Raw genomic sequence first — 13548 nt, forward strand, 5'->3', positions numbered from 1 at the left:
GAACAATCCCTAACTATGTGGCCAGTCTTGCCACACCGGAAACACACACCTGATGCATGGTAACATGTACCTTTATGCTTTCTTCAGCAGTCGGGGCAGTTTGGAATAGATCCACTACTTTGACTAGAGTTACTGGACGATCTTGTGTTTTGCTTCTTTGAAAATGATTGGCCCTTGTTGAAATTTCTTGGTTGCTATTATGGCTTCTACCATCAATGCCCTATCAAGCACCTCCACATAAGTAGGCGATTTCAAGACACCTACTCAATCAAATATTTCCAAGTCTAGTCATCCCTCGAACTTCTGTGCTTTCTTATAATTTGTGTCCACCATGTGAGGAGCAAATCTGGCCAACTCGGTGAACTTAGCCTCGTACTCAGCTACGGACATCTTCCCTTGCTTAAGTTCTTGGAATTCAAAACTTTTCGGTCATTGAAGCATTGGGGAAAGTACTTGTTGTAGAATATCTCATTGAATTGTGCCCATATCATGTCCCTTTTGTTATTTCGAACCAACAGCCACCATCTCCGGGCTTCATTCTTTAGGGTGTAGGTAGCCAAAAGTACTTTATGAGTTGCAGAGCAAAGGAACACTTCAAATAACTTCTCCATTTCTAGCAACCAGGTTTCTATCTTCAATGGTTCAATGCCACTCAAGAAGGTAGGCAGTTTCATTTTCATAAATTTCTGAGTCAAATTGATGATGTCATTATTGTCTGGTTCAACTAGCACTGGCGGAAGCATAGGAGGCAAAGGTTGTTGTCTTAGTTGTTACGTCATTGCTTCAATTAAAGCCGCAAGCATCTGTTCCATTCTGTTCATTCGGGCCTCAGAAGATTCACTTGTATCATTTTCCCTTGCATTCTCCATACACCAAGTAAAAAGAAACATAAGAATAATCTTGTTCATCTCTTTCAATTTTATTCTGTCCAGATTCAAATTCAGTTTTCATATTTATAAAGATTACCACACACTCACACATGCAGATGGAATGCCCTTACTTCGTACTAGGACATCCTAAGCTCATATGGACTCGTGTATGCTGTAGAACACATGCTCTGATACCACTCTGTCACAACCCAAACCGCCTCTATAAGTTTAGCGTTGTAACCAGCCAGTAATAGTTGGATTACTAAAAGCCTCTTAACAGAACAACATATAATTAGGGGCTGCGGAAACAAATAGATAAAATAAATATAGTCCATAGAGCTGTGTTGACATATATGAGAGAGTAATCTTCAAAACAAACTTACGTATATACTTGTGACGTCACAAACACATAAGTCATACATCATCCATTTACACAAGTATAGCCAAATGGGGACTTAGCCTAAAGTATATATAAGCAAAACAAACAAAAATATCTGCAGCAAGGTTACAAAATGGGACATCACAAAAAGGGAACATCCCCGGGAGGCACAGTGGCTGGCTAACCCAAGACTCCAGGCAGCAGCTTAGGCTTGGTCACGCGCCTGCTCACCTACATACATAATATAAATAGTAAGAAGAAGCCCAATGAATAATAACAAGGTAAAGGGTTTTAATGAATCATGTCCATCACAGAGTCAGAAATCAGAGTTTATATCAGAAACGAATCTTTTTCAGAAACAGATTTACATTCTTTCCAGAATGTAATTCTGACAGCAAGTATTTGTGGTACATCCATTTAGCTATCATGACATATCACATTTTGCATAGTCGGTACGAACAGCCATAAGGGTTCATATCTTGCGCGTAAGTAGCCATGGTATTGTTACCTCCAGGCGAGGGCCACGTGAATATAGGCCTCGGTATTGTTACCCTCAGGCAAGGGCCACGTGAATATAAACCATGGTATTTTTACTCCCAGGCAAGGGCCACGTGCATATTGGCCACGGTATTGTTACCCTCGGGTGAGGGCCACGTGAACTAAGGATGCCACAAATACATTTCAGAAAAATGGACATTCATTCATGATTCACAAATAGCATTCCAAATAGCAGTTCAGAAAACAAATCTTATTACTTTCTACAGAAAATAAATAAAGTTGAACATAGCTTTACTAAGTTATTACTCATAAGTAATAGATGGCTTCAAGGCAAACGGACAGAATAGGCAAATCAGACGTCTTGTGGCGCGTGACCTATACAGTTACAGAACGAACACGTACTGAATTACACACTCAGAAACATTAACTTAATTCTTTCTTATCTTGGTGTGTTTTTACTTCTTATTCTCATTATGGTGTTTTAATCTTGGCTTAGGAATGCCTAGGATGCAATGAGGATGCTAAAATGTACTTGAAAACACTTAACAAAAATTGCTGAAAACAGGGGTCTCGCTTGAGCACAGCTTTCTTCGCTCGCTCGAGCGGACATGCAAAATGTGAGTGGTCGCTCGAGCGCACATTCCTTCGCTCGAGCGGTCTGTAAACTTTGCAAAAATTCTGGTTGCTTGATTTATCTGCTCGATGCTCGCTTGACGCTCGCTCGAGCGTGAAACTGATGCCCTTGCTTGAGCGTAACTTTTTGTCGCTTGAGCGGTCTGCAAAACACGCAAACTTCTGGTAGCAGGAATTTTACGCTTGAGCGGACGTTTGGTCGATCGAGCGGAAGTGCAAAAATAAAGATGGTCGCTCGAGCACAGGATTTGTCGCTCGAGCATGGAAACAAAATTTTGGAATTTCCAGAATTGCTTCCAAGCTTCAAATTCAACCCCAAAGCTGTAAATTATGGTTTCTTGGGCCAAAAACTTAAGGAAACTCTTGTAAACTCGCAAAACATCATGAAGTAAAAATCATTACTCAAAATCAAGGCTCAAAAGCAAGTGGATTCTTCAAATTCAAACTTGAATTATGAGTACACACACCATGCATGTATTAACTTGGGTTCAAAATTTCCAAAACATAATCAAATGAGATAAGAGGATGTAAAACATGATGAATTCCTACCACTAAGCTCAATTTCTTGCATGCATGAGAGAATTTCTTAGAAAACATGCCCCAAATGCAATGAAATGCACATGCATGTATGAATTGATCTTCCTTTTCACTTCTTAAGCTTAATTCTTGCATCTTTTAGCTCAATTCTCTTGAATTCATGTATGAACCAATTCAATTACAAAACTAAAGGTTTGATTTCTTACCTTAGGTGTTCAATTATGTCTAAGATGCTTAATTCTTTGAGCTAGGAGGTCAATTTCCAAAGTTCCTCCCAAATGCTAACTTCCTTCCCATGAGTTTAAACTTCTCTTCACTCCCTTTCAAAAATGGTCAAGAAAAGATGAGTCTAGGTGGTGTGGAGGCCTTATATAGGCTCAACTAATGAAGCTTAATTAGTTTGAGTCAAAGATAACTAAGCGAGATTATTTTATTCTATTTTATTCGTTCCGAACCGAATTTCAATTGAACATACCATGAAATTCTAAAAATTCTAAATAACACGTATACCAAGTCAATTTCTGAATCGGATGCCAATATGGCCTTCAATGTGCAAACCGAGATATAAACACAAATAAGACAACACACACATGCAATTTAATTTGGAATTTCTCTTAATTACTGATTAAGCTTATTTAACCACATATTAACGTAAATCAGAGGTTGGGTTGTTATAGATGTACCATATCCATACTAAAAGAGCTATCTACATTTTCTATCCTGTTAACCAAACTAGAGATGCATCTTTCTCATTCTATGCAGAATTTAATACGCACTTTAGTTATAGTGCATCTAGTAAATAACCCATGGTTTTAACCACTGTACCACTACTTTGTTTAGAGAATTAGATTGATATTTAACTAAATCCTTAAAAAATGAGCAGAAACTTCTATTTTCACTGTGTGCACTTGGATGCATGCAGAGCTGCTTCATGGAGTGTTTTCCGTTCATATTTCCCACCCCTTTCATATTATCATGTATTGCTTCCACAGAGTAGGAACAAACATTAGAGAGGCAGGAGTTTTTGGTGCTATTTTCATTGCCTAATTCCTTGGGAAGAGCAGTCACAGCCGAATTTTAGTTAATATGAGTTTCCAATTTAATGGGTTATGGTATTTCTTGCAAATACAAGATACATTTCTTACTCCATAGGGTAAAGATTAATCTATTGTCAAGTATTACATACAAATTGGGATTTGCATTTGGGTTATAGCCTTCTGGGATTTGTAAACGAATCTTCATTTATGTCTTCTATTTACATGCAACTTTAGTAAAAACTGTTATATAATTGTTGCTTCATTTCGTTTGAGGGTTTTGAGAATTAAGGTGTGTTTGGCTTTAGTCAAACTGTTGTAAATTGTTACTTCATTTTGGTGTTTCTCTTCATTCACTCTAGAGTGGTGGCTTTTCTTTCTATTTGATAAAATAATCTAATAAGTTTTTGTCGTGAATCTGCAGGTGCTGGCGAACATGAAAAGAGTGTCTGATTTACATAATCTAAATTGTAAAGTAAGCTATCTTTTTTACTTTTTTGTTTACAATATCCAATTTACATGATGCATATAGGGAGAAAGGGGGTATAACATTTTATATTGCTTGGCCTTGGAAAAGAAAGTGGTATACTGTTGGTTACAATTGGTTCTGAACACTTTCCTCATGATCAGAACCTGTGTCAACATATTTTTTCATCTCCTTTTAGCACAAATGCATATCAATCTATCATATGAAGATGGCATTTATAGACTACAAGATGATTTTGGCTTGTCTTGTAGGTAATGGGACTGAAATAGGGCATGTGGGATGCAACTATCTTCATTAAACTGAAGATGAGATGTATATTGTGCATATATTGGCAAGGCTTTGATGATCCCTTTGCCACTCTGACATTTCTACTCCAAAATTCTCCAGGATCTGTTTTCATAACAACCCATCACAATATAAGGTATTTTTCATATGTTTCATATAATGTTATTTTGTGTTGGCAGTTTACATTTCAACAATGTTAATCTTTGAATTTTATTAAAAATGTATTATGTATTTATATATTTGTTTTGTTTTGTTTTGTTTTGTGCAGCGGGCATCATCTAATTGAGTTCTTGATGGCGAAGTGGGAGTTGAAGTGCACGAAACTTCTTGACGACTTTTCATTTATGCCATCATACAAGGCATTTGGGCTAAGTGGCAATATTCAATTGGCAGAAATTGTTTTGAATAATGAAGAGGTCATGTGCCAAAAATTAGCAGTAAAAAGCTAAATGGTGACGCAGCCTCTCTGATTTTTAACATTGCTCCATAGCCATATGACAATTAGTTCAATTCACCTCAGCGGCTTTTTATTTGTGGATTGCTGCTCCTTTCATTTATTGAGGTTTCCTGTTTCTTAGAAGCCAATTCCTGCATGTGAAATTTTAGATCTTGCAACTTTTTTATACCAAATTATTTCACGACAGACATACTGTTTGTATATTTTATGCCTTGACAAGACTTTTTAGTTACAACAGGTTAGTTTGGGATACTTTCTTGCATCTGAGACAATACATCACTCGAATGAATGTTACAATTTTCGTACAAGGTTTTGAGCTTGAACTAATGAATTTTTCTAATGAGATTGGATATTATGTGATCATATGACTGGCTATTTATTGTATCAATAAATATTTTCCTGCTCTATTAAGTTTCTAACTTCTGACTTGAACACTAGAGTTTTAAGTAAACAACGAGCTTGGAAATTCTATAGGTTGGATTGGATCTACCAAATTCCAAGGTCTAAAGTTTTTAACTTTTAATTTCGCTAAGGCAAGCTCATTGGCTCAGCTATTTGCTCTTTGTAGTTTTCCATGTAGGGTGAGATTTAGTCTCTTATTTATTTATTTATTTATTTTTTATATCAGAACATGGGGTTGTTGATGCTTGCCTTTTTTGAGTGATTCCCATTCCTTCAATTATTTTTTTTAATCTTTATTTTTATTTTTATTTTTATTGCCTTTTTTGAGTGATTCCCATTCCTTCAATTATTTTTTTTAATCTTTATTTTTATTTTTTCCCCTATTCAATTAAGAGTTGTTTGTTTGCTAATCTGTGTCCTCTTCGTGTGGATATGTTTGTGTGGATTACAAATTGTAGCAGAAAATGAATGGCCAAAGATATGGGCAGAAAGTGATGTAAAATTCTTAATCGAAAGAATTCTACACAATACACAGAGATTATTGCAACATCGTATGGAAACTCATAGGAAACATCTGAAGAAGACAGAATTTCGAAGATTGTAAAATCACCTTCATTCATAGAGAAAGCAACTCAGCAGTAGATGCATAATGCAACTACATCAAAGGGGAACATGGGAACTTCAAATACGATGACAAGACTTTACCGCGCAAAATTAAAAATTTTGAACATCAAAAAAGATAAGGATGTATCTATACACATTGTACATAATCACACTAGCACAGAGTATTTCTTCTTCTTATTTTTTGCAAACAAATCTTCGCTGTATATATCTACTATAATGTATAATATTATGAAAACAAGTTACTGTATGGAGTGATATAATGAACATATTTTTTTTGTCAAATTTTTTTTGGTTAAATTTATGTTATAAGATGTATACCGTATGCATATTATTATCAAACCATCAACATCAATATGTTTGTACGTAACGTTTGGACAAGATCGCATTGAATACTTATTATCAATAATAGTGTTATAACTATACAATTTCTTTCCTAAATATATATAAGGAAAGTTTGAATGAATATTTGAGTGTGGATTTTAAATTTTACTTGTCAAGTTATTCAGAGAAATTAGATAGATGAATTATTTTTCTATTAGTAAATAAATATAGTGCTCTTTCCTATAGATTTGTCGACTTGGTTATCAAAAATATTTTTATTTTACTTCAAATGTGAAAATATATTTACATCTGATATGACATATAGCTATGTTCATATATCTATTAATTTAAGAAGAAATTTATAAACAAAAAAACAAAAGATAAACAAATTAAGTATAAATATAGATATATTTCACTTTTCAAATTTATAAACCAAACATAATTTTAAAATATTTATATTGAAACTATAGCGCAATCCCCACGCATGAAACGCGTGGGAGGCCAACTAATTTTTTTAAAAATTATGTTAATATGAGTTGTGAAGATCACATCAATTTAACATTGCAAGGAATTTTTTTAAAATTAACAGAAAAAATTATTTGAATATAGCATTGTGAATTTAGTGAAATTATTTCTTATATGGTGCCCATTTGGAAACCAAGATTAAAAGGTGCGTGTTGCAGCTTGGGAGTAAAAAGCTAGATTGATTTTTTTAACAAGAAGTAATTTGACAAGTCTAAAAAGCTACATGAGAAATTACCATTATATCATTTATGTTGTTTAGGGTTATACATGGGTGAAAATATAAATTTATTAAATTGAGTAAGGGTATTTTGGTCATTTGATTGTGATGTGACATTCTAAATAAATATTAACAAAAAAAATCAAAAGTAACTTTTTATCAACTTCTCAAATCACTTTCTAAAAAAGTCAAAAAACTTAATAAAAAATAAAAAATTAATTTTTTACCATATTTCCAAAATATCTCATAATTTTTTTGGGGTCAAATTTTCTCCTGACATGAGTTATAATCAGCATACATAAAGCAATCTTTAAGTTTGGATTTCAAAGCTCGCCCCCTTCTCTCCTATGTTATAATTTACTATTGTTGTTTAAAATAAAATTAAAAAAAAAACCAGTGGAATATATAAAGCAACCTGTGATTAAGGTCAAATTATACATCATTGAGACCGTTAATTAGGATCTCTTAACTTCACTTGTTTATCAAAATGTATACTTTATGTGTGTTGAATGTCAATCAGGTTGTACATAGTCGGAACATAAAATGGGCAAAAAGACAGAATTTGGAGAGAGTTGACTGTGTCCGCATGTGTGTTGACTTTTTCTGGAAAAACGTGTCAGATGTTTTAAACCTGTTTGAAAAGACATCAGAAGTATAAATAGGCAAGAAAAAGGCTGGATTAGGGTTCTGAAGTTGTTTTGTCAAGAAATAGAGGCTAGGGTTTGAAAAGGAAAAGGAACTTGAAGCTTCAAGCATGTCTCCCATGGTGGCTTCTTCTCCATCTACCTCGTTCCACTTCTCCATGAGTGACTAGTCTCATTTTCTAGGGTTTTGATGAAACCCTAGCCATGTAATAGGTTTTTCTTTTTGGATTTTTAATTATGTAAAGGTTTGAACACTTGTATGGTGTTTTAGAAGTTTCATATATATATATATATATATATATTCCATTATTTTTTCAAATATTCAGCTTTCTGTAATCGTTGAATGTTTTCCATACAAGAGTTTTCTATTCTTTCACATTCAAGGTATGAGACGAATCATACTACGAGAGACGAGTCGTATCACTACCTTAGTTTAAAGTGAACGATTCGTACTACTTGAGATGGTTCGTACTCGTACATTGAACGTGATGATTTTCTTGTTAAATGCTTTGAACTTGTAGTTATGAAGCATTATTCCGTTCGAACCACAACATAATTGTTTTCAATTTGAAAACCCTATTTATGTGACTAGTGGTGGACTCTTCGCCCTAGGTTTTTCCCCAATTCAGTAAATCCATTTTCAGTTATAATTGATAATTTAATTATTTAGTTAATTTATTCGTTATTAAACTAGGTTATGATCAATCAATCTTTTCATCAAAATTAATTTAAGAATTTATCAATTAAATTAGTTTAATTTCACAATTGTCCCTGTGGATCGATACCTAGACTTGCCATTATTCTAAAAGAATTTGGTGTAGTTTAATGTTTAATTTTGGTGTGTTCAACGACCCATCAAATTTTGGCGCCGTTGCCGGGGACTTCTGGCGGAATTAGTTAATTTAAAGTTACATTCTTATTTTAATTTTTAGTTTAGGATTTTATGCTTTCATGGTTTTAAGTGTGCAGAGCATTTGAAATTGGAGCTATCACCGAAGTGCAAGCGGAGCGCAACCGAGCTTAAAAAAAAAAAAAAAAATCGCAACATTCAGTGCGTAAACAGAAGCAAACACTCGCAAGCAAAGCACCAAAGTGCTAAAAAGCAAGACGAAGCTCAATTAGAGGTTGGAGACAACGTCTACACGTCAAGCACCCGCAAGACGAGTAAAGCGTTTTCGTTAAACCGCTATGAGTATTTCTCCCTTTGGTATTTTGCTTTCATAACTTAGTGCACAGAGTTGGAACTTTTTGTGTGTGTGGGGGTAGTGTATGCACGGGCGTCGTTCTTGTCACCCTGAATTGTGGTGTTTGGACCTTTAACTAGAAAGGACTCTTCGGAGACTTAGGGCCTCTGCCTATGTTCCTAGGCTTGAGTATTCATATTCATACATTGAGCAATTAGAGATGGCAGATCCAGATGTCCTGAATGTGCCTAACCGGACCCTTAAGGATTATTTCACACCCACTGCATATACATCACCATCATGCATCCAATTACCCAACACCACTGCCGTTCATTATGAGATTAAGTCCAGCACCGTACAAATGCTCCCACCATTCCATGGACTAACTCATGATGATCCTTACAAACATTTGAATGAATTTCTGGAAATTTGCTCGAAAGTGAGGATCCATAATTTCACAAATGAGGCCTTAATGTTGCGATTGTTTCCATTCTCATTAAAGGATAAAGCCAAACACTGGCTGAATTCCTTACCTGCTAATTCAATCACAACTTGGGACCAATTATAGCAACGGTTCTTGGAGAAGTACTTTCCCATAGGTAAAACCAACCAATTGAGGCGAGCCATCACAAACTTTGCTCAAATGGATGGTGAGCAATTCCATGAGACGTGGGAAAGACTTCGAGACCTTCTCCAACAGTGTCCCCACCACCAAGTGCCTGATTGGCAACTTATTCAAACATTTTATTATGGCTTAATTGAGCTGCACTGCCAAATGGTGGACTGTAGACGCCCCCGAACGCCCCGGGGGGGAAAATCCCGTTCTGTTCATTTGGGCCCACTACAGTTCGGACTCTCAAATTGTCACGGTTCTAAATCTGAACCAAAGAGTCCAAATCCAGCAAATCATTTTGAGAAAATAGATTTTTAGGAAGAAGTGCCAAACATGGACTGCTTTGCCAGATACAGAGTCGCCACCTAAATATTTTTTATGGGGGAATTTAGGAAACCCTGACTCGTTTGCCTATGGCCACGTGTCCGTCATCACCAAAGTTGCCTCGGCTCGGGAACTTGGGTACGATTGGGAAAGGTCAACTATGAGCACCCCCGCTCGCCTCTACTAACCATGATATCTTGTTTTGAAAACATTACGCATTCTTATTCCGGTTATTAGCCTAGATTTACTATGTGATGCGCGCAGCATACAAGTGTAGACTGAATCGCCTGAATTGGAATAAAAACATTTCATGTTTGTTTTTGAAAGCGGTTTGCTACTCGTAAGTAGGCTAAAAAATGCAGGTTTTGCCACCTTCAGGTGGGCTTAGAAAAGATAGTTTTGCCACTATCTAGTGGGCTTAAAACTCACAGTCAATGCATTATTCCAATTCAGATAATCCAACCTTCACCCACAGGCATTCAGGCAGATATATCATATAAGCACATAGCCTCATGGTAAAGCATGCTATCATGGCAACACTCACACGCATGCAAGGATGCTAAAGCATAAAAGCTTACCGAGTATTCCGAGCCAAAACAAGAAACTAGTTAGTAATCATGTATGATCCTAGTTCATGTTAGAATGGCTAATGCAACACATGCAAAATGCAACTAGAAATAGGCTCGGCTATTCTAAGAATGATATGTTACAGCTAATATGTATTCAATTTAGAATTGAAATACAAATGCAGTTAGTATGATGCGCTGAGCCCGGTACATGCAAAGCAGATGAATGAATGCAAACATGCGAACGTAAGTATGCTAATTTAAACATGCCCTAATCTAACCATTATAAGCTAGTAAAAAAAAGAGAGAAAGACGTGGGGTTGGAAGACATACACACACTCACGCACACTTATTATACAATTGCCCTCGCTCGGAGGGTCCGAATAAATAATACAGATTTAACTAATTAACTAGCCGACTAACTAATTAATTAATTACAAAACTTTTAATTAATCAATAAATTAATTACATAAACAGTCTAAATATGAAACTAAAGAGACCGCCACAGCTCTGCCTCAGAATGCGTGGATAATGCATGCTTGACTCGCCTTGCTCGGAAACCCGGTACCATGCCACTGTTGCCTCTGTTTACACTGCCTTGCTCCTCTGAAAATTATGAAAGTTTCCAGAACTGCTTTAAGCTTCCTTTTGAGTGCTGTGGAGTGCCACCGGCCAAGACAAAAGGCCACCGGCCAGGACAAAAGGCCACGGGCCATGGGAATGGGATTATCGGCCAAAGCTTGTGTCATCGGCTGGACACTGATGGCCGGTCGGCACTAGAGATGGCCGGTCGGCTATTTCTTTCGGCAGAATCCTGCAGTTGACAGCAGCAGAGGGCAAGCAGTGTATGGCATGGAATTTTCAAGCAAATGTGAGCATGGCCATATTCCCTATCATGCAATGGACTCAAGGGAGCGTGGCTCTTGACCCTCGGGCCATCAATTATGTGCTTTGATGCATGATGGCCTACGAGGCCAAGTTTTCCATTCAATGTAAATGCATGCGACAAAACACATGAATGCCAACAACCTATCCTGTTGAGATCAAGGAGATCGACGACCGAGGAGTGAGGCGCGTTACATCATTTCAAGTATGAACGCATCCCATTCCTCAGATTTAGTTTGACACCCCAAACCAAACCTAATGCAATGCATGTATGTCATCTATAATGCAAAATGATGCAACTTAATGCAATGCAATATGAGCATGCTAGCCTAATACCGTGCAATACTACCAAGACACGCAAGCTAATCTAATGTCACATTAGTATGCCAAGTATGCAACAAGGTCGTGTGATGCCATTAGCTAAACAATATGCAAAATGCAAACAAGATATAATGCAAACCTGCAACTAATATAATGCAACATACATCATGCCAAGTATGCAATTATGCACAAGGGTGGTCTTAAACTGAAATGGGAGGCCTCAGCCATGCCCCAAAACAGTGGCCAAAATGATGCAACAAGAGCACAAATCACATATGCAAGCATGCATGCCCCAAGGCCCATCACCTAAGGCATGAAGAAGGAAACTCTAAGCATCCATAAAAGAGACAAACATGGGCATTAGACCAACAAAAATCAGAGCTATGGTATGTTAGAATAAGCCCCAAAACCCACATAAATAGCATCCCAAATGACTTAAACAAAGAGACATACACCAAAGCCCAAACATGGAGCATAAGACCACAACTCTTCAAGGCATTAAAAGGGTAACAAATGCAAGCATGTAGGCATAAAACATGAACTGAAATGGTATGACGAATGATTCCAAATCACTGAAATAGACCAAATGAGGCATGCTAACGACTCACACACCCGAAGCCAACAAGCTAGAATACAAAGAGGCTATATAAAGCATGGCAAGCATGGCTCCAAAGACTCAAGACAGACCTTAAGCATGTTAAAACATGACCAAAAGCTTCACAAAGCTAAGCCAAAATATGCAAGAATGATGGTCTAATAGCAAGATGCATTTCTAGGCAAAATGGAGGAATACAAAGCAAGTATATTATGCATGCAAGGGGTCAACAAACCAACATGGGATGGAGGTAATACATGCCAAATTAACACCAAATAACCTCTGAAATAAAGTCAAACAAGGCTAGGCATGCATGCTACCATATTAAGCCAAAAACACTAGCAAAAGAGAGACAAAGGGAGAGGGGTACCCTTAATGAAACATCTTAAGAATGCAAATACAAGACTTTTTTCGATTATACATAAAGCTTAAATCAGCTTGCAAGTATGGCTAAGATATGGATCAAAATAAAGCCTTAAAAGGGAGATGAAGCATACAAGGGGGTAGATGACCTCTAACAGAAAAATGTCTTCAAACAAACTTTAAGAGGAGCTCAAAATAAGACTTTTTCCATTTTATGACAAAGCTCGAAAAAGCTTGCAAGTATGGCTAAGGTATGAAGCAAGATAAGCCTTAAAAAGGGAGATGAGTGTGTTACCCTTGTAGCCAAGAACTCCAGCAGCCTTTTGTCCCAAAAACCAGTCCCTTAGCCTCTGAAAACAAGCTCCAAGATGCTTGGATGGATGATGGAGAGGTTAGGTTATGAGGTGTAGGGTAATGGAGCCAAGAACCTTACACTTTGAAGCTAGAAGGGAGAAATACAAAGGGAGAGAGTGTGTGTATGCCTTTGGAATTTCTGAACCATGGAAAAGGAGAGGGGAGCCTTCCTTTATAGAGCCAAGGGACTAAAGCTTCTCTTAGAAGCTTCAAACCAAGAGCAAAGATCCTCCATACACGTGTATGGAGGATCCAGTCTGTGCCCTCCAGCTGGCACAGCTGGCATCCATTCAATTTGTAGAATACACCAGAAGGTCGTCGACCAACAAAAATGGTCGGTCAGCTACTATAAATGGTCGGCCTGCTACTTATTTGGTCGGCCGGCACATTGTTCTGGTCGGTCGGCACATTGTTTGGTCGGCCGACAGGAA

At 36.9% G+C, this 13548-nt stretch overlaps 1 pseudogene across 1 annotated transcript in view; it reads left to right on the plus strand.

Moving 5' to 3' along the window:
- The window catches only part of LOC114283887 (uncharacterized), a 31109-nt pseudogene extending 25567 nt beyond the window's left edge, over window positions 1–5542 (plus strand). Inside the window, exons 6-8 of the transcript XR_014328363.1 lie at window positions 4375–4425; window positions 4689–4858; window positions 4991–5542. The product of XR_014328363.1 is annotated as an uncharacterized LOC114283887 (transcript). The remainder of the gene's footprint in view (window positions 1–4374; window positions 4426–4688; window positions 4859–4990) is intronic.
- Window positions 5543–13548: the final 8006 nt, after the last annotated feature.

This window comes from Camellia sinensis, chromosome 4 (genome assembly GCF_055761805.1).
Source record: "Camellia sinensis isolate YWXY chromosome 4, ASM5576180v1, whole genome shotgun sequence".
NCBI classification, from domain to species: Eukaryota; Viridiplantae; Streptophyta; class Magnoliopsida; order Ericales; family Theaceae; genus Camellia; species Camellia sinensis.